The sequence below is a fragment of the Aphis gossypii genome, chromosome 2, assembly GCF_020184175.1.
Source record: "Aphis gossypii isolate Hap1 chromosome 2, ASM2018417v2, whole genome shotgun sequence".
Taxonomy (NCBI): domain Eukaryota; kingdom Metazoa; phylum Arthropoda; class Insecta; order Hemiptera; family Aphididae; genus Aphis; species Aphis gossypii.
In genome coordinates, this window is record NC_065531.1 from 21,607,891 (window position 1) to 21,634,877 (window position 26,987).

The 26,987-nt window shown below is 28.8% G+C and overlaps 1 long non-coding RNA gene across 7 annotated transcripts; it reads right to left on the minus strand.

Annotated features, from left to right (window-relative positions):
• Positions 1-3,444: 3,444 nt before the first annotated feature.
• Positions 3,445-22,519, minus strand: LOC114131746 (uncharacterized). 7 transcript variants are annotated; one of them, XR_007604329.1, is made up of 12 exons: positions 22,166-22,519; positions 20,288-20,369; positions 15,968-16,072; positions 15,602-15,860; positions 15,016-15,544; positions 9,616-9,661; positions 8,478-8,545; positions 7,500-7,601; positions 7,195-7,418; positions 7,015-7,086; positions 5,713-5,828; positions 3,445-4,491 (listed from the first exon to the last, which is right to left on the minus strand). It is a non-coding gene; the product is annotated as an uncharacterized LOC114131746 (long non-coding RNA). The 7 variants fall into 7 exon arrangements; XR_007604327.1 differs by lacking the exon at positions 7,500-7,601 and having other exon boundaries at positions 7,015-7,418; positions 22,166-22,518; XR_007604328.1 differs by lacking the exons at positions 7,500-7,601; positions 9,616-9,661 and having other exon boundaries at positions 7,015-7,418; positions 22,166-22,518.
• Between the last annotated feature and the right edge of the window lie 4,468 nt (positions 22,520-26,987).

Here is a 26,987-nt window from a genome sequence, read left to right on the forward strand (position 1 = left end):
TATTCCTATCTGAAATGTAAAAAAAATAATTTAATAACCTTTTTTTTTATAATGCAATACATTTTTATTGACTTCTTTCCATTATTTAAAAAAGTATTGAACATTTTCTTATTTTCAGTCACCTCTTTTCACCTCCAAATACAATTTAGATACAATTTCTACTAGCAATTAAAGTTGATGATCAGAGCATTTTTTCTAATAGAAAAACTGTTTTCAGATACAAAAAAATACACTTTATTATAAAACAATATTCAGAACCTAAAATATTTAAAACGATGCTTGTAACCAACTTGAACGTGTACAACTCAATAAGTTATGGATACGTTTTTTTTTTTTGTCACATTTGGCAAGATTTTACTTCAAAGATTTCTGATTGCAGTTTCCTGCTGCAATAAATGTTCGTAGAATCTCGTCCCAAAATATATTCATTTTACTGAAACGTCTGTATTATTTCTTAACGAAAGTTCTTATAAAATTGACCTTCGGTTTTATTTCGGTTCAAGTCGTCATGTTATATACACGCCGGGCACCCAGTGGCGTTGGACAAGGAACGGCAATTTCAAACCGAGACCTTATATTGCGCCCCGGCGCGTGGACTGCAAAAAGGAAAACTGTATTAAAGGCATATTCGATGATCGTTTGTGAACGGCCAACTAACACCTTAACCCCATTTGTGATGATTAGCGTGGAAAATCGATAAGAAAACACGACACACTTAACGACAAATGCATTACGGACGATCGTTTTCAATAATATTTCAGCTGCAGTGCGTCGTACGACGTCGCTTGCGCGTATTCCTATATAATAAAACAATATCGTACAAATAGAGTGGTTTTTAAATCGATTTCTTTTCAGAAAAATGTAAATACGCAGTGTGGGGCAGTGAGACTAAGTCACAGCTTGTCCGATACGTACGTATTTGCAGTTTAAGATAATAATTCAAAGTCAATACGAAATAATTTTTTATTATTTTAAAATTTTAAATATACTGAGCTATATTATATTTATATCTTATTAATTAAAATGTCTATGTTTTTGTCTCATCATAGGTGGAAAACGCTACGCCAAATGCGGATTTCCGGTAAAATATATCGTGTTCGTATAGAAAATCATCGCTTCAGCGCATCACCGGATATTGGGTTCTCGGGGGGAACGGATTTTGGGCAGCTGTAACAATAGCATTATATTATGATATTTATGTGTATTATACGTATCCGCGAGCTATACTCTCCATTGTCGTCAATGAAATTATTATACACGTTGGGATATGAAATCTGTTTCTTTGCAGAGAGCGCGTTTTTGAATACCTCGCCGGTTGTTGAAACAGGATACAACCACTACAAACTATTATAATTAGATAAGACTCCTGTATAATATATACTCGAAATGAATAAAATCTCGGTAAACATGAAACAATATAAAGGCATCTTGTATTTTACTTATATCATATTACCAACGTAAATACAAAGTGCTTCTTTTAAATTTAAACTAATTGTCCCGAAAAGTATCAAAGTTTTAAGAAATACTATTTTGATTAATTAATAAATTAGCTTCTGTTGTTTAAAACTCGATTTTTAAATAGTTATTGAAATTCTCAAAAAGATATTCTGTTTATAGGAATACAACATAGATAATGTATGCTGTCTTTGAAAATGTATCTAATGACATAAAATGATGTCAAAAAAATATTTCTGAAATCGTTAATACTATTTTGGAAAAAGAATATTTACCTTTAAAAATCATCTTGTTTAATTATATACTTTGAAAATATGGGGGAAATCTGTAAATGATGTTTTATAATGCTGATACTGTATTATTGACTTAACGAATACGTTCAGCATACTTGTAATAATTGAGACATTATTTTCAAGTCACGAAAAGTGTTAGATCTGCAAATTTCTGAGAACAGAGAAGTAGGTATGTTTGTAAAGTATTTTTAATATTCGATTATACAATCGATTTCATGTGTATTAATATGCATATAGATCTAAACTTAAAATAAAATATATAAATTATTTTGTAATATATAGGTGTATTTTATAGACCAAAATGAAAATGTGAACGTTTTCACTACTTTTTCGTACCTAATATTATTTCAGGTTTTAAATGGAATAGATTTATAGTTAGGTTAATAACGTGCCCATCGCCCTTTTCAGGTACTTTGACTGTAGCATAATTTAGAAAGTCATAAATTATTCGTTTTAAACAACTGTTGGACATAACATAATATTTTTTAATAACATGCAGTGTACAATTATGTAAGTACTTAGTAGTCTGTTGGGAATGAGTATAAATCGCCTAAACGTATATTGTAATATTATATTGGCACGTTTAAACAATAATTATACAGCATTTACTACAATAGTAGTTTCCGCCTTACGGAAGATATTTCAACTAATATTGAACATATACATGGAATTTGAATTTTGAATAACTCTTCAGTCAATGGCGTTACCTATAGAAACTATTTATGATATGAACATATTTAAAAATAAAATCAAAGGCATGAGTTATATTCTATTCTTCAAGAACATAGTAATACTAATACTAATAATATTTTTTTAATTACTAATCTTAATTTAAATTCAATATTTGAAATCCCATTAAGTACTGAGTACGAGTAACTTCATTAATTTTAAAGAAAAAAATATTTTTGTTAATCTGCTATAATTCTTAATTTATGATAATAAAAGTATGCCTACTTTAAATTTATAGGTAAACCAATGATTAATTGTACCTATAGGCTATAATATAATTATTAATCAGGCAACAAAAAAGAATACTAAACTTATTATACAAAATACTTATATAATATTATGCATGTTATAACACAATATAAGTATAAATAAATATACAATGTAAAAGCTTATATCAATAATATTATTACTATCAGAAATTAATCGATCCTGACATACATTTTGGGGGAGGGGAGGAGTAATGTGCATTGAACATTTGAACGATTTATGTACGGACTTATGATTTTGTACAAAAATATTATAAAAATAGTAAGTGCTTTATATTATTTTTTAATATATACAGAAGGGTGTTTCACGTTGTTTGACTTCGTATCTTGATGGAAATATTGTTTTAATTATACTTTTAAAGTATACATAAATACTCACCTTGATATAAGATGAGCGAAAAATCATCAATTAGAAAAAAAAAATTAATATCGAGTGTAAAAAAAAGACACTAAGACTTATAACTTATGTGGCGTAAACCTATACTGCAGAAAAACTGCATTAAAAATGATAATAACACGGTACTATTTTAACATTATTATACTTTACCTATACAGATATTGGATGTAATTACATTAAAAAAAAACCATATGTAATATTAATCTAAAATACAGACTTCGATTGAAATAGCATTATACATAATCATAATAATAATATAGTTATTATTATTTATTTAAGTTATACATATAATTTATATATCAGTTCAAAAAAAAATTGACAGGTTTGCGTCCAATAGGTAACATAACAAGTTAATACAAAGATAAACTAATGACAAATAATAATATTTCAAGTGTTTTTATTTATTTATTTTTATTCGACCGAACGATAACAACTTATTATACAATAATATTACTAAACCATCGGTATAAATATAAAAAAATACGATATAAATGTAATTAGTTAAAAATAACAATAAATAGGTACCTGCTCAATGTAATAATTATTCTATCACAAACCCTAATATTAATCAAGTCGAGTTAAATTAAGTCGTGTGATGAGAAATCTATATAGTGATAAGATGTAGGGTGAAAATATCTAATATAGTTAAAGCCTTTATTCGTATAAAAAAAAAAAAAAAAAAAACGAAAAAATGATATCAATATTACTGTACCTACTGCAGGTAGGTACCTAGCATGTCACGGTGGTGTATAATAATATGTGTATATTTTAGATTAATGAATTAATGAAGTTTTTAGTTTTCGTTACCTAAAACAAATAGATGCGGTACGGAATTGTAATTATAATTATCATTCGTACGACGACTTTGAAAAAAAAAAAAAGACTCGCCTATAATATTATTATATGAATATGTATACCACCTACAGCGATTGTATTATGATTACATACGTTTCGCGTTCTTAGGACAATATATGCAGTCCACCTCGTCGTCACCCCCTTCTTGTGCGGCACGTTGACACCCAAAGTCCATAAAATTCTGAACATATAGAGCATTAAGGTAATTTGGTGAGCGCCGTTATCACGTTTGGCGATCACATTACCGCATGTCAGGCGATGATTAATAATTCAATGCTACAACTGCACCGGTCCTCCTTGTCAATTAAATGTGCTCGACAGTAATAATATTCGGTATATTATTGTATCGTACAATTTGTTTCGATCGGATATTATGTAGGTATTGTCGCATCTGAAACGCCACCTAGTCACGTGCGCGTATAACAATAACGGTAGACGCGCGAAGTCGAGTGGATAAACTTGATTTAATCGCGCGAGTTTTTACCAAAATCTTCGCCTGTGTAAAAAAATAAAAATAAATAGATAAACAAAAATGTTATACTCGGCTAATTATGTTTTTTTGGCGCTATTATTGTTTAAAAAATGTCTTATCGGTCTCATCGTAGCGATATAAAATTATTTAATAGGTGATTTTTTTTTTTTGAAAATGTTGATGTACGAAATTCAAATGAATAGTTTCCCAGTTATCAAAAAGTTTATTTTTTTTGGACAATAGACCTTAAAAATGGTCTTACAAAAATATAAAAATGTAATATTATTGAATCTAGTGTCTATCTTTATTTATTACAATTTTTTAAAAATTATAAATGTACAATGTACATAGATTAATCTTAATAACTAAAAGTCTAAAAGCCTCAAATCATTAAACCCCATACTTATTAACCCATCATATTATATCATGAATCTATTTGTCTATATTATCCTTAAACCTTAGGTACACAAGTTAATTAACTTAAAAACTTTTCGTTTGAATTTTAATTTTGAAACGATAACATTTTCAAAATAATATTAGATAAATAATTTACAGTAGAAAGGGGGGTTCTTATTTGAAAACAAAAGCAAGTTGATTAATAATCCCGTATACTACTATACTATAAAGTGTTAGAAATATATAATTCATTAATAAACAATTTAAAGTTTTTTTTTCTTTTATGTAAAAACGTAATACTACCTATGTTGTTTTATCGTTATTATTAATTACTGTATTAACTGTTTACTGGATAAAATCGTAAATATTCATAAAATATTATTGATACACAATTAAATACCAATCGTATATAATTTAACAAATGTATCTAAATATACACTGCAGAGTGCAGGTACGATAAATTATTTTAATTGTACCCATAATAATATGAATTAAAAACAAATGTTTTCAATGCAGACGCCAGATTGCCTCCAGAAGATGAATATTATAAAAAAAAAACATTTTGCATAATTTTAATTAGTAATTGTTATTTTTTTCAATATACATATAATTTTATACTTGTTTTTTTATCATGCATTTTTTTGCATAAAAAACGTTTAATAATATTCTTTTTTTATGTTAAATGTTAATTTATAATTTATACAAAGTTTTTGGGGGTGAAAAAAAAACAGTCAACACATTCGTACATTTGAACCTATTTTATAATATACTAATTCGAAGTGAAGTGATAATATTATAGCTTATAAACTATATTATATATTATTATTATTATTATAGATAGATACATACGTTTAATATATAAGTAAGCATGTGACGACACCCTCTTTTATTACATAGGTAGTTTTTACTGTTTTCTATCCCGCTGTTCAGTAAATGACGTTAATTCCTTTGTTCACTCCCGCTGGCTAGAACAAAAGGTCAAAATAACCTTTAATCAAATGCGATGGCTTACTGAAATGCCTATCTGAAAAACTAAAATAATATCATCGACTTGCAAACCGTCATCAGTTTTAAAATTGGTAGATACATACGTTATATGTACATATACGTATTATATATGTAGATAAATAGGTAAATATTTGTGTAAATTATGTCATACACAATTATATTATGTAATCTGTTAATTAGGTGAATTGTCAGTGCACTTTTAGTTTTCTCTCTTTGATCTAAGCGCAGCATATAGATAAATTGCATTCACGCAAAAATATTTTTTTAAATTTTTTTAAGCAGTCTTACAGAAAATTACTTAGTATGGAAACTCTAGAGGATAATGTTTTTGAAAGGATAGAAATTTGATTTGTCTAAATAATGTCTCAAAAAAATTTAACATCTATTTAAAAATGAAATTTTTATTTTTAGAGTCAATTAATAATCAAATATAATACCGAATTTCAAGTCCTCAAAAATATTATCCTCTATAATTTTATTAAAACATCATAAAAATTACTATACGTGAATGTGTTTAAGCTATGTGGAACTTAAGTCTAAAAAAAAAAACTAATAGTGCTAACCAAAAGGTACGATTATTATAATATCTTTTCGTTGGCATTCCGTTACTGTGTAACAATACAGGTTAATTTAATAAGTACAAAAAATTATCTACTTAATCATATTTTATAGATGTATTGAAGATATGGACTATTGCAGTTTTAAAACAAAAAATTTCACATTATTATTGTTAGAAGTACTTTAATATTATAATAAATGCATAATAGTCGAGAGATAGTAAATTCATGAAAACTTGATAAGCTACTTATTTTGTAATTGTTGTTTTTTTTTTTTTTTTAAAAAAAAAACTATTTTGAATACACGCATTATTTTCATATTATTATGTTATAATAACGCGTGTAGACAAACTACAAGTCCCCGCGGTGGCATATAATATTATTATTATAGTTACAACTGTAAACCGTAAATACTTTTATTGTCATAATATTCATTTATTAGGTATATGTAATAATATTAACCGGAAGAGCGTCGTTGATTTTATAACCGTTTTTTTTTTTTTTTGTTATTATTTAATTCGAAACGAATAAAAGTATAATATTTTGGTAAAACAAATAACTATACGTCATATATACTATAACAAACCTCTTCGCGGATGATCGGATCGACAATATACCATGACGAGGACGACGACGATCAGTGATCACTTGACCAAATCTATGTTTTAATTTCGTATTGTATAAGTATACATACATATATAACCGGTCTCAGGATATCCTGAATCCGTACCGGAAACGCGAAAAACCACAAGTTCCTCTGACCTACCCGTCTAGATTATTGTCGTCATCGTGTACATATTATAGCTACGACCATCAACACTGTGAAATCCGGAAGTCGGAACCTACCTATACGACCGTAAGACTATGATATAGTAATAATTGTTCCGCGGCCGCCGCGTTACGGCGTGCTGCACCCGCGACCGCATTTGAAACGGCACACGAACGTATTTATTTACTAAATTATTTATTATCGGTGGTGGAACTGTTTTTCTAAAAATAAAAAAAGATAAAGAAAAAATAAAAGATACAGTCTATTTTTAAGCAGTTATTAAATTATACAGTAAATCTTACAATGTATATGCTTAAAACATTATAATACATTGCTGTATTTTGTTCATATTTTAGCCGGCGCTGATAGCTTTAACGTGTATAATACATTATGACGTAAGGTACCTATAACATTAACAGGTAAATAATCCTGTAACTTTGATTGAGCATAATCATTAATAGATCCCTATACTTGGATATATACGGCACCTATAATATTTTTACAATGAACAATTTTCTTTTAGTATTTAAAATTTCTCGAAAAATTAAGTTTTGAAAATTATTATATTGAGCAATAAAAAGTTATTTCATACTATGTTAGATAATATATTATGTGTTAAGTTACACCAGCTAATATTTATTTTCTCTAAATAGGTATTAGTTTTAAACATTATTTTTTTGGTGTAGGCAATAATTAATAAGAAATAACAAAAAAATACATTATAATAGTAAGCTACATTTCTTTTTAGCAAAATGTATAATTAAAGTATGACATTTTGATATAGATATTTAGCTTGTCTTTTTTAATTTATTTTATTTGTTATATGTATTAAATTATGACATAAATATAATAAATTATTTGATTTGTATAGAACACCCCAAATAATAATAACAATACATGAATAATTAAACAGTAATTGACAACAATTTGTATACCTACTATATTTTAATTTAAAGTTATTACAGGTTTAAATTATTCTGTGTTTTTAACAAGACGTATTCTAGTTTTTAAAATTCATTAAAATATTTTGTTTAATTTCAGTTATGATTTTTTTTTTTAATCATAAAATGTCATCGCACAATTTATAACTATGATGATATGGTTATGACCGATGAGTGCATACATAATGAGGGTGATAATATTATGAATTTGCAGTTCAACAATCCAGACGTTAGTGGTATAAACTTTAAGTTTACTTCACACAACTTACATTCACTGGTAAATTTGTTTCACGTTTTTAAAATAAATATTTATATGTATTTATAAGTGTTTTCACTTACTTTAAAGTTTAAACCCATTAATATTTATCTTTATCTCTTCTTTATTCTCAACATTAATTTTGATACTGCTATAAAAAAAAAAATTATTGTTTTTATATTGGAAGTTAGTTTTATTATATAAAAGTTATATGTTATATTGTTACTGTCACAATTTTATATATAAGTTAAAAATAAATTGTTGAGCTGTGTCATAATCATAACAAAAAATATTTAATAGTATATAATACTATATACTATTATTAATATATATTAATAGTATATATATACATATAAGGATATACTCAATCCTAATATTTTATATTGTATATTATATTTTATTGAAATTCATCATATTTTAAATTATATATTTAATCTTTATAAACTTAAATATTGGGTTTGTCGAGTGTCTTATATACCCAACGATGGTTGTGTGAGATGGTGGTAGATACGTGTGTGTTGTGGTGATAAATACACGTGTGGTAGCAATATATTTTCGATCCCACCTAAAAAATTCAAAACCTTTATTGTACGAATACGTGACGCTGATAGTATTATATCGTTACATTGTATACATTATATATTGTCACACACAAATTATTTTTGTTTTTTCGTAAAAAATATAATTCTTGAACGCGGGTACGAAAATACGGCTATAATAACTGCGCAACAACTATTGTACTCTGTACGTGTATTATAATAAATTGTGTGGGCGACGACGACTTTGTGTGTCGCCGGCTTCGAGGGGATGAGCGCGGTTTAGGTGTTGTGGTCACGAAAGAACGGACCGCGAGTTTCCTTTTAGCCTAATTGAACTGCTGCGGCGGGGCAGGACGACGCGGCGGTGGGTCTAAAAACGACACATGTAGTTCTTATCATTATTGCGTGTTTTTAGATAGTTTCGAATTAATACAGACATGACGATGGCTCGCGCTTTGTGTTTTCGAGTAATACACGGCCCAGCGACGGTCTATACATATACAACGATATTATTATAACTATACTTATGACTCTACTACCGGAATCGATCTGTGTCATGATAGCTGGCACGTCGTAGTAAGTCTGCTGCATGCGTGGTGAACACGACGTATGAATACAGTTATAATACTTCCAGAAGAGTATAGTATAATAGTTTAGGAATAAAAGCGTTTAGTATATTTACTTAGGACTTTTACGTTGAATTATATTTTTCGCATACAGCTTAGAATCTAAAAAAAAAAAAAAAAATAATTATATTATTATAGATAAAAATGCAATTATATATTCTTTTTATTATTCATATCTATAGTATAATCAAAAATCTATTTTGCGAATAATGAAATATGAAAATGATGATCGATTTTAATATTATGCCTTGAATGACGGATCTAAGGAGTTTCCCGCAGTGAAAGTATAATACTTTATTCACAGTTATTTATATATATATTTATAATATGACTAGTACAGTTTTGGGTATTAGTAGGTCGGGACTAGTTCCTAGTTGAATAAATAATATTTTAAAATCATTTACGTAAGTACTTGATCGATGCAAGCGTACAATGTATTTTTTTTTTTTTTGCAAATAATTTATGATGTGGACAAAGGCGATTAATATAACATACGCTACGTTAAGTTGTTGAGAATTTTTTTTTCGGGATAATATTATTAATCGTGCTCACGTTTAATTATATGGAACATAAATATTGTGCACCGTTAAAAAAAATCATTAATCACATAATAAATGATGCAGTAAAATTATTCGTGTGCACTAGACTTACTTATTCGTTATTATTTGATATAGCGTACAACTCGCAGCTCGCGATATTATAAATTTAATAATATCTAACTGAAGATTTTTGTTATCGATCAATGCTGATGTAGTAGGTACCTATATTTATAAGACAGATTTACAACTTACTGCTGTAGCAGAAATTTAACGAGTACATTATGTTCCACGAAGGCGCAACTGGTTAAACAGTTAATATTATTTTTTACTTTAACTAAACTAGTTAATCAAATTTCAAATTGACTTAATTTATTATTGAACTAATTAAGCTATTTAGTGTAATAATTTGGATTTATCCTGTCGATTTAAAAAAAAAATAATAGATTCGTCAAGTGGTAATCATGTTTACTAGTACAAAAAATATATCTATAATATAACAGTAGTTATTTATTTATTATTTCTTAGTTTAATAATAGTGAAATGATTTAATTGAAAATAAAAAAATTATTAATATTTATTGATTAAGTTTTTAATAGTTTAAATAAAGTGTAACTTCTACACACAACTACAGCTAGTGTGCAAAATAAAAAAAAAGAAATAGTGCGATGCATTTTAACAAAACGTTATTTTTTAAATTTAATTAACGTTAATCGGCATTTGTCAAAAGTACCTAATGTAAATTTAATTACAGATAATTAGTAAAAATTACAGGATAATAATGGCAACAATTAACAAATTATTGTTAATTGTAGTCCTTAAATACGAAATATTATTGGTTATTGTTGGCTATGTCATAATTTTAACTAGTCGTGCAGTATTTTAAAATTTACTTTTACAAACTGGTGAGTAAAAAATCTCTTGGAGTCTTCTAGTATTACCCAAAGCATGAATTCTAAGTTGTTCTTACAAGTTGAGTGCGTCAATGATTTCATCGATTAACCCCCAAAGAAAGAGACAACTGGAGATGTTGCGATGTTCAAATAGAGATTTAAGGTTAAGTAATTTCCTAATAATAGGTAAGCATGTATTCGTGAAATTGACGTGTTATGTTGAGATGGTAGAAAGAAAAATTTACTATTTGACTTTTTACTCTGTCAAGAATCTGTATATTATCGTTTATTGTTTATCGTTAAAAAATCACCCTAAAACGTGATAAAGGTAATACCTAATAATAAAAAATATAATTGAGTTATTTTCAACCGAGTTAATGAGTTGGTGTTCTTTAAACATAACTTTTACATACATACAGTCTATATATTATATTATAAGCGATAAAATTCAATAAAATAAAATATTGTTTGTTAACGCTATTGACTTATGATCTGACGTTTCGGAAGTATTAAACTCGACTATCTCGATTCAACTGTTTTGACTAATTTACCCAGTCCTTGTGCTTAAGTATATATGGAATACGTAGATAGTTCGTAATGTCTGTACTCTGTACATATGTATAGCCATTACGCCAAGCACGGATTATAATATTATATAATAATACAATACGAGTGCCTTTGTACAAATTATTAATCGTTGGTATGATTATAATCCATATTGTTTAATTACGATACGCGTATATATAGAGTGTTGAGTACATTATATTAATACAATATAAGTAATTTAATAGGTAGGTACTCTTCCGACAGAACGGTCGAAATGCATATAACGATATCACATTATTATTGACGCTTTAAGTACCCCATACACATACTTCGGCGAAATTGTTACAATAATAATACGTAGGTAGATACGGTAATTATTATAAAATACACTACCGAAATCGGTAGAACGCGGTTTAAAACACACGCGGTCTGTCTGTTCGCGGCGTTCAAACAAAGGGCGTGTTATACGCGGTCGCGGTACCGTTCTCAGACTCGAAATAGCGAAGGGATGAAGTGGCAAACACATATTATGCGGTGTACGCGGTGTGTACAATCATGTACATCCCGTGACGTACATGTTTCTAGTTTAGGGAGGGTCGAGTACTCGAGTGCCCATCGGACATCGTTATTATCAGGTAAACCTAGGTTCACGTAACCTGCGGGTAGATAACACTAGAAAAAAAAATGTAGTAAAACATCAAAATAAAACAATATGTATTGTAACTTGTAAGTGCGTTCGTATAGTATTGCATACATTTGAAATGGGGGGGGGGGAGGATAAGGGTTTCAACTATCCTTTATAACGCACATTTAAATGTCTAACATATTTTTAAATTATTAGCAATCAATTTTAAATTGTATTTTACACAAAGGTAGAATTAATGTTAAATGAATTATAATATTTAGAGATGTATATACGATTGTAAATATAACATTATATGTTATTCACACTTTTTTTAATTAACTTAATGTAATTATAATAATGACCCTTCACCATAAAATGTCTGTCTACGGTACTGTATGTTTGTATGCTCACCATACCGCGGTAACTCACCTCAATTTCGCATAATTCAATTTGAAAAAAAGACAATTCTAATCCGTTTATATGTATATGTACATTGCACAGTGCACAAGTTAAAGTAACGTCGTATAATGTTTATTTATTTAAAATATTATAAATATATATCACAAATGTGAAATGTACAAATTCAACCCCAGAAAAAGAAACACAATAAGTTGTTAATAGTATAATAGAAATTAATGACAAGAATCTTGTATAATAAACGACAGATTTAGAAATGAGAAAAAGATGTGTAAAACAGCAAAGAGGTTCATATTATAATGATTAGCAACTTCAGAAATATGGAATGAAACAGATTGGTATAAAAGCTCGTCTTATAATTTGAAAAATACATGGAATAAAAAGTCGGAGAGTCATTTTTATCGTTCAGGAGCTTATTAAAGACATTTATATTCGATGCCCATGTTTGTGATAAACAAGAAATTAATTTAAGCCTAAATATTATGTTATACAGCAAAGTATATAATTATTATGTGAAAAATATTGGTTTGTAATACGTTAACTTATAAAAATTAACTAAACTTAACCCAAACTCCAAAAACTCACATTAAACACACGTTAATTATCAGTTATCCTCACATGCAAAATGACAAAAAAACTGATCAAACTTGCGCCACATGATAACAGTGTAACTTAAAAACCATATTATATAGTTTAATACACACTATATTTTTATTTTATAAACTGCGCTAAATTATTGTTTCTTATGATAAAACACTATACGAATACGTATTAAAATATTATGACGTATCACGTATACTATACAATACGTAAATTTCGTTTTCGGTTATTCGCGTCGGTTCGGCGGAGGACGCAGCTGTCTCGTATGTGACGTTAACGGTTTTTAATGATTCCCCGTCGTCGGATAACGCTGCTGCAAGAGAACTCGGCTGTATTATTAATATTATTGTTACTGTATCGTATCGATCGATAGCTGCGGAATATGTTGGACGAATAATAATATTGTGCGCCTCTGAAATATAGTAGATATATAAATAAATAATATATGCTATACGCGCGGCTATGTATCTGGGTAAAAATGCTATACAATATACATAATATGTATTAAAACCGAATAAAGTACGAATTTCAGACAAGTAAACGCCGCAGAGCGATTGATTAGGCGTGTTTCGGATGCGTTAAACAAAAAACAAAAAAAAAATGAAACGAAACGAAAAAAAAACCTCTATACAGTTTTCGGCCATTGAAACGTTCGAAATTGTTTTTATTATTATGCACGCAACGTAGGTATATACACATTAGGGAGGCGAGTGTATGTAGTAGGTACGATATTATGTAGAGCGATGCGGAAGAGGTGGAAAAAGGCTGGCCAAACGGGTGGTAGTGGCGGCGGCGGAGGCGGCAGCGGATCGGGTTAAAAGGCCGGGGATGAGACCGGACGCGCATAAAAAAAAAAAAAAAAACACAAAACTAAAAACTAAAAAGCCTCCCGGGTATTCGACCCGGCGAATATCCATGGCAACGAGCAGATTTTTTTTAACCACTCCTTTTGACCGACGACCCCGAGCGCATACACATACCATATAATGCCGCCGCCGCTGCCGGGTCGGCGTATACACACTTTTCCAAAAAAAAAAAAAAAGTCGCTTAAACACTACTGACGTTCCATTAAAATGAGAACTGTAGAATATACGTATACACTCGTAATAATAATAATAATATATATATAATATAGATACGGGTGAAAAAATAAAATAAAAAACGACGGAAATAAAATCGAATATAGAACCATACAATATACATATAAATAGATGTGTGTGTTATAAAAACGATAAGAGGGGTGAATGGATAGCGGAGAGAGAGGGATATGAGAGTTAGCTTTTGATTATACTAACAAAGTCACAAGCCCGGGCGCAAATAAAATATTACCTATATATATATATACACGCACAGACTAGTCAATACATTTTTTTTTAATACCAACCGCACACGTTTACATCGGGCGTATCGTTTCCGATGACGAGGTGAAGAAAAAATAGTCTGTTTGTCATAAAAACAAAAAACGACGAGTTAAACGTATAATAACAACGACAATATAACATTTGTTACCTATATATAATAACAAACATCATAGATTAACGGCTATAGTGGCGGTACGAATGTATCGTTTTATAGTTTAGAGGAACGTTTACATTCGTTACCATGAAAATGTTGCTAATCGAGAGTATATTAAATGTTTTTTACACGACCGGAACTTAAACGAGAAGTTTCATTTTTTTAATTTTAAGCTAGAACCCGTAAGATTTAAAACAGGTAACTTCGATCCGTATTACTACTGCCATGTGGGTTTGGCAGGAGTTACTATAACTGTTGTACACTTTATATTATCAACGAAGAAACATTATTTATAGATATTTTATGCATAATATAATAATTCACCTGCTTGAGCGTCCAATAATCACGCTACACACTTGACCACCATCACTCATCATCTAAGCCAGCTCTAGTCACTGTCTTCGTATACTTACGTAAATGTCGTCGGTTCCATTTGTACGGTGTACAATAAGTGTCAATAATTAAAATGCGCACACCTTATTGATATTATACATTAACGTGTTACATTTTATAACTATATACACTCTGTTCGATTACAGCTATAATTTCCTGTACCGCGCCACAGCTATACCACCCACCGGTACAGATATTATATTATAATGTAACGGCGCGTGCGATCAGCGTTTCGATTTCGAATAAATTGCTCGTCATTGGCGGCCAATTATTATTATATTATTATATTATGATTACGAAGAAACTTCCCGCCGGATATAAGGTTTGCTTGAGATGACGCGAAGTACACGAGTAAAACGCCAACCGTTCTAACCGTTGTATACATATTATATTATAAGACGATCGCATCCCTTTCTTATGGGCCTCGGATCGGCAATGCACCTGGCTGGACACGCGCCCACTATATTATATTATGCTTTATGTATACGTATTATATGTACAGTCTAAGTAGTAATACGTACGCGTGCGTGCAACCGTTCCCGCGTGTCACGGTCCGGATGATCTGATGTACGTTAAAGACGTGTGCCGACGACCAGCAGCCGTCACAGACGCCGAGCACACAAAAGACGTTTCGCGGTCTTACGATCTTAGGCCTTGGCGCACGACCAGGGTAAATCGGTTTTTTCCCCTACCCCTCCGGCGACGTTAACAATAATAATTATTATTACGCAGGAAGTGTATATAACGTACTGCTGCTGCTGCTGTTTCTGCCGCTGCTGTGCGCAACAATAAAATACAATTTGAATAAGAATGAAATTACTAAAAATAACTTATTAGTTAATATTATACATTACGTATGTTACAGTATGCACTATGCACGTACATTAGTATGTAAGTAGATGGTGTACAACCGTCGCTAAAGAAACCGTAATGCGGAAAAATTCTTGTTTTGAAGGTATGATGGAGTTGACGACACGACGACTCAACCCTTGGAACAGTCAACCAAATTATAAGCGTTAACCGAGGTCGAATAATTATTCTAAGTATAATATATTATAATAATATAATACCACCGCAAGTACGAGCTGCTAACGAAGAAATATACGCTGCAATACGTATATTATATAAAAATAATAATACGTTTCGACATAATATCTCATAAGTCACAACTAAACAGATAATCGCTGGTCGTAGGTATTTCAAATAATATTTATAATGTTTATCGACTGAACTTGTTATAATAATGAAAAATGATTATATAGGTACATAGTTAATGCGCACTTTTTGATTTTAGTAAAATATACATAATATAATATGTATATTATACCATTCGGAGTACTGCAGTAATTTGTAACGATGGAGGAAACATACCTATTTTTATAGACGAATTTGTAGGCCCGAACATATTATACCCTAGTAGGGTACTGGGTAACCCTACTCAGTATTTAATAGTTATATCCTAGACACGCGTATCATGCGCTTCAGACCGTGTAAATTAACACGTCCATATCATTATCATATCTACTTATAAATGTATATTATATTGTATAATGTACAATTATTTTAATACAATCCACTATACGACAATACGGTATCGTATAGGTGCGTTAGTCATATTAATTATTATGTTAAAATAACGATGAATAGGTGTACGCACAACTATTAAATTATTTTAAAATCACAAAAAATTAAATTTCTATCATTAAGTCTCGTTATTCCTATTTTGTGACTAATAATCCTTAGACTATATTTTCTAAAGATGGGAGCCGAACCTTCTTTAACTCAATGATTATATAAAAAACTAATAAAATTAAATAAGTGCATTTATTTAATGTCGTAGGATTATTTTACATTATAGCTCTACAAATATAATCAGATGATTTATCTGATCGCTATAATTATTTTATAAATAAAACGAGTTCAATTTTATATATTACAAAATGGCTATGAAGAGCGATTCCCCCTTATCAACCGTCATTTAAGGATACATTTGAGTGTATATCTCGCGATAAACTAACGCGTAAATTACATTTTGGAAAAAAAATAGGAGAGTAATTTAAAAAATATTATATAATGTACACTACGGCACCGTCATATAATAAAAAGTTATGACCATCGAGTACAAGTAACCGATTCTAAGCAGACTGCGATACACGCCCGTAAGTATATCAGATTGTATAAAATATATCGTAACTGTTTTCGTGCGGTGCAGAGTGATATATTATTATATAATAGAACCTTGAAATAGACACTTTGTACATTATTAGTCGGTACGCGCACGCACGTCAACAAAAACAGGACAGGTGTTGAAAAATCGGAAATATATCGAAATAATTGTCTTTCTAAAAAATAAAAATGTTGTTTTCGAAATATCTTGGTATAATATGAAAAAATTAAAAACTAACAACAAACATGGCAATCAAACAGTTTAAATCGCCAATTTTTACAAACGGCGTCGTTGCAGCCAATCTTGAAAATAATTAGTTAATTAATGTTTTTGCTTCTTTTTAGAAAATTGTGGTAGCGTATTGGTAAACTGCTTTAGGTATTTAAAATGTTTAATACGTTTAAATTATATGGTGGTAGGAATTATTCCTTTCAATTGTCTATATAGCTCGATAAAAGAAATTTATATTATAATTTTAGTATAATTATGTAGTATAGTATGAACATTTTAGCTGACTTATAAGTGCGCAATAACAAGTATTAACAAAGTAAAAAATATTTTCTCGAGTTATTAAAATTATTATTTTATTAAAATAATCATTTTGTTCAATATTATAAAAGATCGTAAAATTTAATATGAGAAGATTTTGTCGTATATACAATACCTATATTAAAACAAAAAATAAAAGAACAATAATTAAAGAAAATAAATAAAATTTATTAAAATATTATAGACAAACGATGTAAACGTTGTAGTTAAAAAATTTAAATTAATTTAGATTGTTATAATTTATAATTTTATAAGTATTAAAAATCGTCAGAATAAAGATCTCTCAATTAGTTATGAATCCCAAATAAAAAATGAGCAAATACAATCATTATGTTAGAAATTGGTTCAAAGTTAAAGTTATATTATAATATTGTTGTGAATGTATAATTAGTAATATTTATATTTTTATATGTATATAATATATATAAAGGTTAGGTATAGCCATATTATCTTCTAGTCACGTAAATCAATAATAGAAGCGAAATTAAAAAGAATTATACTTCCGAAAGTGCTTATAATCAACCAAATATTTATCCGTGTTTTCATAAATGGATATTATTATAATCTTGGATAATTTTTGAAAACACGTGATTCTATCAATCACGGCTTATGTTCGTGGTTGAATTAATTGAAAAATAAAATCTAACGACATTCTCGCCTAAATTAAATATATAAATTGAAAGCGCAGAGCCTGGTAATCTACTTGGATCGCGAAAAATAATATATAATTACCTATGTGTGACGCCTATGTTGTAGGTATAGATTTACCTAAAAATCGATATAATTGTCTATACACAATTATAATATTGCCTACATTAATTGCCGAAATGTCGCGTATTAATTGTTGCCACGTTTTAATTAATAATTATGTTTTACAGAATTACTGACGTTTGTGAACATGTTTTAAATAGGTACACAAAATTACATCACTGCAGAGTCTATTATGTGCTTTAACGATAAGAGGTGACCCAAGAATCAGAAAAGCATTAAGTTTTTTTCTGATAAATTTCATCATTTTATTTAAAAAATAGTTTGTCCATCACTATAGTTGTAAACGAAAATTTTATTAATGTATGTTTTAAACGTTGTTTTTAAATACAATAAAAAACTGGTTATCGCCTAAGTCAGATTAATAATGTCTACATGAAAGATGATGTTTGTGGCTTATGGCTTTGTAGGGTATGAAATGTATTTAGTTGTTATTAAGTAAGCCATTTTAAAATTTTTTCTTAAAACAAAAAAAGTGTCTATCCACCGTTATTCATTATAACGAGAATATATCGATTTCGATTGATTCTTCCCGTGTAGATCGGTTAGTGGTACGACTACGAACTGGTTCACAATTGTCGAATTGGTTCCTGGGTTGTCTAATGCTTGTCTGTTCAGTAGTTTTCACTATCTTTGTCATGACTGTGCTCGAGGTTACTTTGCTCAATATTATTTTAGTTATTTATTTTTAAAAATGATTTTCATTTTATTTTTGTACAAATTCAACGTTGGATATTTCCCGATAATTCTTTTTGGAATTCGTATGTAAAACCATTAACCACTAAGAGTTTTTTTCTATTTTTTTCACTTAACATAATTTCTATTAGTACATTCATTTAATCGCACGTGTTTAAATTTCAATAAATATACATGTTGTGACTAGGTTAGCTGTCACAATAAAACTAACGAGAAACAAACAATCGATTTACTAGATATAAAATTACATTTATAAACTTTCCTAGACACCGTAAAATCTAATAAAATATCATAAGATTATCGGTTTGTACATGTTTTGTAACAGTTGTAATATATCGATAAGTAATTTTTTCGGGAACTAATTCGTACACTTTATTTGACTCGGGAACCGATTCCGTATTAACCGATCGGTGGTATGCGGGAAACATACTTTTATTGTTCAAACGCAACACGACAACGGTAAAACACGAAAAACCACATTAAGGAAAATATAAAAATGATATACGGCGGCGGTGGCGTTATTATTGTATGTTATTTATCGCAAGATCTTCAGCACACGAGGACACCTGTGACCTTATTACTAGGTTGTATTCGTATTTTATTTTTTTATTTGGTGTATTTTTGGGGAGTTTTGCATGTGAACATCGGAAGTGGACATTATGTGTACACGACGCGGCCATGTGTGTGTGTGTGTAGTGTATCTCTCGTACACACTAATTTATATGTATAGGAGGAACCGACACGCGATTTCCAACAGGAAAGGACATTAAGTTTCCACTAACACGGAGATCATTATCGCGACTTCGGTTCGGCCAGTGTGTATATCGTGTATAATATAGTAGCTGGTATAATAATAATAACAACAAATCATAATGGAAACTATATAGGCGATATCATGTGTGCGTACTTAAAACGCATGTGTGCATGTGTGTGTTTATATCGTGCAGACGAAAATATATTATCGAAACGATATCACGAAAAAACAAAAATATGTGTATATATTATTAATATTTATATACTTACGGTTCGATATGTCATGTCCGGAGCTGTGTTCTACAGGCGGTGTTGGTGTCACAACGGACTTGCTGTATAATACTGCTGAAGTCTATAATCAAGGAATTACAGTGATAATAATAATAATATTATATTGTAATATATTGTAGTGTAAACTATAATATTGGTTTTCCTGCTCGTCTTTGTCCACACCGATAACGTTTTTTTTCTGATTATAATTTTTGAAATATTATGTTTTTGTAAAATCTTCAATGGATTTATAGTTTTTTTTTTTTTTTTTTTACTATATTATAAATAAATATAAAATGACCCGTTCTTATGTATTCTACGTAACTTTTTATGAGTTGAATATTATTAAATATTCATGTGGAGATAAGTCTAAAGGATAGGCGAGAAACTATCATGTGTATTAGAGAAAACTATAAAACTTCCATTACAGTTAATAATTGTATTACCTATTGTGTTTGTACTAGGAAATAATACCGATTAGTATTATACAATGTATAAGTAAAGCTATAAAATATTTGCTACAGAATACACTGATAAGAATATAAGATGAAAAATGTTTAAGATAGTTAATAATACCTTATGTTATGCACATAGATATATCAGAATATAAGTATTTTTTTTCATATTAATAATTGTTTTTCTATGTAATTGTCAAGCTATCATAGTTTATACTATTTATACTAGTGGCTTTTAAATAAATAAAAAAAAAAAAATAATTGTTTTAGATAATTTCTGTTCAATAAATGGATAATACTATCCATCTGCTATCATAATAGTTAAAGCTAATACATGGAGTATTAAATGCTAATTAATATGTTATCTACAATACAAAGTTTATAGTTAGTTATATCTAAGTGTTCAGAAATTGTTGATGATACTATAAAAATATAAATATATATTTTATTTTCAGTTGATTTTGACACGAAAAACATAATTTTATATAATTATAGCTAATATATGCGTATTATAAATAATTTTTACAGAATTTATCAATAAATAAATATTTAGAAATTACAATCATACATGGTACTTAAATTATATAATTACAGAATAATATGTGTTTTAATAAAATTTAAAAAATCAAAATGGAAATGTTAAATTATTGATATTTGGAATTTTTGTTCATTATCGTTTTATTATTGTGTTAATTCAAAATTTGTTTTCTTTTAAAACTCGATTTAATTAATTTTTAAATAATAGTACAATTTAAAAACAGTTTTATTTTACTGGAAGTTGAAAAACACAAAATATTATTTTATATTTAATATAATGGATTCACCTAATAAAATAATCGTGTGAGTAGAGTTGTGATTTAAAACATTTTTTATTGTTAATTTAATATGATATATATAAATTATCGGTATTTAAAAATCAAAACGAAAAATGTTAACTTAAATTATGCATATATTAAATATACGCGAATGCCAGAATATATTATATATTTTATTTCAAAGAATATTCCACTATAGGTATTTTTTTTTTTTATAGTTTACTGTAAATAATAAAAAAAATAAAAATGATTGAAGAGCATATTATGCAGTAAAAAAATGTTTGAAATACATAGACCCCATCGTGATTAAAGTTAAATTTGAGCGTTAATTATTTTTATAATAATGTATGTACGCTTTATCGTATATATTTAGGTTTGTGCACTCGGCCGAGAGAACGTATTAATTAAAAATTGGTATAAAATACTGTATAGCCCTGGGCAAATTTTAAAAGCGATATGCTCGTTTTTTTTTTATTCTGTCCGTCCACGTAAACGGGAATAAAATCTCTAATAGGAAAACCGAATAAAATCAATAATACATACTCGAAGGGGGGAGTGGGGAAAACCCCGTAACACCACCGAACGTTTCAGTCTCGCGCATCACTTACCGGTCACGGTATGCAGAGTAGATGATAAAGTTGCAAAAAAAGTACGGGTTAAATACATTATTATTTCGACGCAGAACTCTTTGTCTTATCTTTATGGAAAGCGTTTAATTTTTCAGACAATGTTGTGGATTTAAAAAAAAAATTAATTTTTATGATTTAAAGTTACTTAGTTATTTTAATAATGTCACTGCACTAATGCAGCATTATTGGGAAAAATCTCGATATTTTCAGTAATTTTATATGTTATTTAAAATATTTTAAAATTATAAACAATGTTTGGAACAAAATATCTTTTTTGAAAAAAATTGACCATTGAACTATAATGTTTATAAGACTTTATATCCAGTATTCTATGTAAAAACGTTTAAAGAAAATAATGTGTTGGTACCAGTTTGTTATACAGGTAGGTATAAATCCTAATCCTTAAATCATAGTGAAGTTAATTATTCGAGTAGGTACTACAGTGGACAACAACGAAGAAATATTTCACAAATTCAAAAATCGAGCGATTTGCAAAAATACACGACGACGTTAAACACTCGAAAATAATAATAATATTCCGTATAGGTAGGGTCACGAACGATATACCGTAAAAAATAGTGCACGGAACTGTACTTCGCGGACGAGGTGCGGAAGCAGACTGGAATATTAGAAATATTTATATCATCATTATCGCGGTCCGAGTCGTAATGACCAGATTATAATATATAGGTAGGTAGTATATTATAATAATAATATATATTATATATCGAGACGACGACGACGGGACTGTGAGAAAATCGTTCGTGTCGAGGTGTGCGCTGCAGGTCGCAATAGTCTCTGCAGAAAACGAACAATGATAATAAAACAACGCTGCAGCGAGCCATCCAGCAGAAGCAGCAGCGATTCGTTGCAATGGGTTAATATATTATTATTGTAACGCGCTACGAAAATCGTCCTCTCTCCCGCGCCTCCCCACTCGATGATATAAATAATAATAATAATAACCTGCTACCGGGTCCCATGGGAATTTCCTGCAGGTAGGTAGCCGCCTACGCTTCTCCGAGGGGGTGGTTTTTGCACGGCCGAGCCACGACGGAGCTACCGTCTCCGTCGCACTCGGCGCACTTCCTCGCACCCCCAAACGGGCACTTCCTACGTCTCTCTCCGTCGCCCGCGCGCAACCGGTTCGCCACCGTCGCACTTGTTATTTCCCGAGTGTGTGCGTGACGAGTCCTCGTCTTCTTCGTCTCTTCGTCCTATGCGTTTTCTGCATAAAATTATCACCTCCGCACAACAAGCCGACGATCGGTTTCCCACACTTTGTGCACGCCGAGCCCGGTCCTGTGTGAACATTATTTGCGCGCTATAAATTATATTTTAGCAAACCGTTTTTCCTCTTCTTTTTTTTTTCAGTCCTTCGCGATCGGCTACGACAGTCGTCCTGCGGCGTACCGCGACCTCGGCGATCGCCGTTGTCCGAATGGCTCGTCAGTTAGTTTTTGCGTTACTAATATTATGTGCGTGAATAAGGCTCGAACTTTTATACTCTAAATCTTATGCGCTTAAAAATACTTATTTATTTATTTTTGATTTGTAAGATTTTACGTTTTTACGTTTTATTAATGACTTATACTATAATCTTTACATTCCTTCTAGCGTCGTTTATAGCCGCGATCGATCGATTAATGAGAAACAATACATGACGTGTAGTTTTAAAATAAATTCTGGCTTGAGGTACGATGATCGTTGGCCGTGAAACTATATGACGTGATCACAAGATCTAGCAAAATCTTTACTTTAAATTTACGGGGTGGTAAATAATGATACTTTATCAAATATCCGTTAAATAGCCAAAAAATGGGGTATCATGTTTTAAATGCGATTAAGTCAGTAAGTTCCAAATATAATAAAAAAAAAAAAATATTTTTATAAAATCGTTCAAACTTAACAAAGTTCGAGTCTTATTTATTAATAACGAAAGTATTAGTAGTGTTACGATCTAGCGCATTTTTGTTGCCAACTTCATAACTGGTAGTTAACTTTTTGTAAATATTAACATTATGGATATTATAACAATTATTACAATCAAATAGATATTAGTATAAATGTACGCGTTTGGATATTTTTATAAATGAAGTATTATCAGAATTTAATTCTACAACAAATCATAGTAAGTACATAATAATATTATATTTAATACACACGATTTTAACTGATAATTTAAAAATATGTAATATGATTCCGTTTTCTAGAAGGTAATTCTAGATCTTCTTATTGTTCTAAATATTTTATAAATTTTTATAGTTTAAAAACATTTCTAGTTATAATAATAAGATACTCGTAAGCTATTCGTTCATATTTATATAAGTGCTTTTAAAACAGTGAATAGTATACTAGAAGTATGTTAACGATTTTATTTAAGTATAGTTAATTTGATAATTTTTTGAACATTTCGTTTTGGTGTAGATCGCTTAATTCAAGTCATAGACTCATAGCTTATGTACAAATAATAATGCAGGTTATTAAATCATTTTTTTTTTTTAATTAACCAAATTTAAAATTTTTAAATAATCTACAGTCGAGGATTCGTTTAAACAATAACGATATAAATAATCGAAAACATTCAACAATGTATGTCATTGTTATTATTTATAAAAAAATAAAAATGTAATTCATTATTTCATATTATAATAATATCCGATAGTAATAACCTAATGCTAGGTTTATGTCCATGGTATTTCAAAATTCGTGTGTATTAATGCTTATAAAACAAATTAGACAATTAATAAAATGTACATTAATTTAATCGAATATATATATAATTGTTTTAGTTTTATTGTTATATTATGATAATTTAGAATTACAGAAATAAAATTTTAATGGTATAAATATTTTAATTATCGTAAAACGAAAAGTCGTATAGCATAAGTTTAAATAGCCTTTTAATAAAATACCAGTAACTATAATTAGGGATAACAATCATTTAAAAATTTAAAATATAAATAAACTATTATTTCTACGAATGTTTCTTAACGGATGAAGTCCAAAAAATAAAACAATTGTAAAAAAAAAAACTTATCACAAATTTTTTCAATATTTAACGGTTATTTACCTATAAATGAAACATTAAAATTCCAGATAGATACGTTTAAATTTAATTTTATAGTTTTTTAATTTTATTAAACAATATGCGACCTTTTATATTTATCACGTTCTCGTGAAAAAAAAAATACAGTTTTCACACCGTTTTTTATTTTATTATAACATTATGAACGAAATAAAAAGTATTACCACAGACTACCTTAAATTGAAAAAAAAAACTGTAGTTGTTTATTTTTAGTGGGTATTAATAAGCTACAAAAATATTTATCTACGTATAAATTATTTATATTATGTTCATGAAATATAATTTCAATACCACTACTCGAATGCATATTGTACACCAAAAATGTGAATATATATTAATAAGTCATAATTTATTCTATAAATCGTACTTAATCGCATATTATAGTATTATATACTAGCATTTTTAGTGTATTATATTCGTTAATAACAAGTTTCTTTTTAAGCGGTGTTATGATTACGCGTAAGCCATCATTGTCAGACTATTATTTTATCAAGTAAATTATTTATGACTTAACGTTATAACCATGGCTTATTGAAAGCAGCGCATTGTCTATTACAGAGGCGTCCAACGATGATAAATATAACATAAATATTATTACACAGTGTATTGTTGAAGTCTAACTGCCTACTATCGAGCTCATTACGCGAATAGTTCTATTTTTTTTTCGAATTTTTCATGGTTTTGAAATTTTTAAATTTCTTCAAGAACAAATTTAATTGAACAATACGCACGAAGCGAACTATATAATATACATGGACAAAAATTGATTATGTCCATTAATTAGTATTGTCGAAAATACGGTTTGATTTAAAAATAGTACTGTCAAACTTTATATAGGATACAATAATGATGTTAAATCCGTATTTATGAAATATAAATGATATACAATTTAAATATTTAACAATTTATCTAAGTCCATCAACAATATTTTACCTAATATATCTACAGATTTATTGTAATTAAAAATCATAAATGTTATTAAACCTATATTATTTTATTAATACGATAAAATTTTACTAAATATTTATATACAATTATAATATTAAATATTGTGTAAAAAAATAATGTTAACAATCTAAAGTTGTAATAATAATATTAGATGCCATAACGGTTTTAAATATTTCGGTGTTAAATATGTTATTTAAATTTATGCATAGGTATAAACCTATAAGATGAAATAACCAAGGATGTATGATTTTATTAAAAATAGGTTAAATAAATAATAATAATGTTAAATAGTAAACATCTATAATAATATTATATTCTATGTAGTACCTATCTATAAAAAATATAGAACGAACTAGGTATGTAAAATAATAATGTTAAGCGTTTCAAATATATACATCCCCGCACAAAGTTAATTAACTGCGTTATTTAGATGCTCCTTAGCATGAATTAATATTAAGAATTCGTTAACAATTTCAGAGTTCATCTATTTATACGTTATTAAATATATAATATAAATCTTTATCAATAAATTCGTCATCTTACGTCATCTATTGAAAGATATATCAAACAAATATATCATTAAGATTGCTGCGTGTGATTTCCATAATATAACTATTAACATAAATAGTAGTTAATATTTTCATAAGAAAACGTTTAAAAATAAACGTTATTTTTGCTACTCTACCGTATGAAATAGAATAATGTAAAACAGTTGACTTAGTGCTTCTGCCTTTTAATAGTTTTAACTGTAAAACACACACGGAA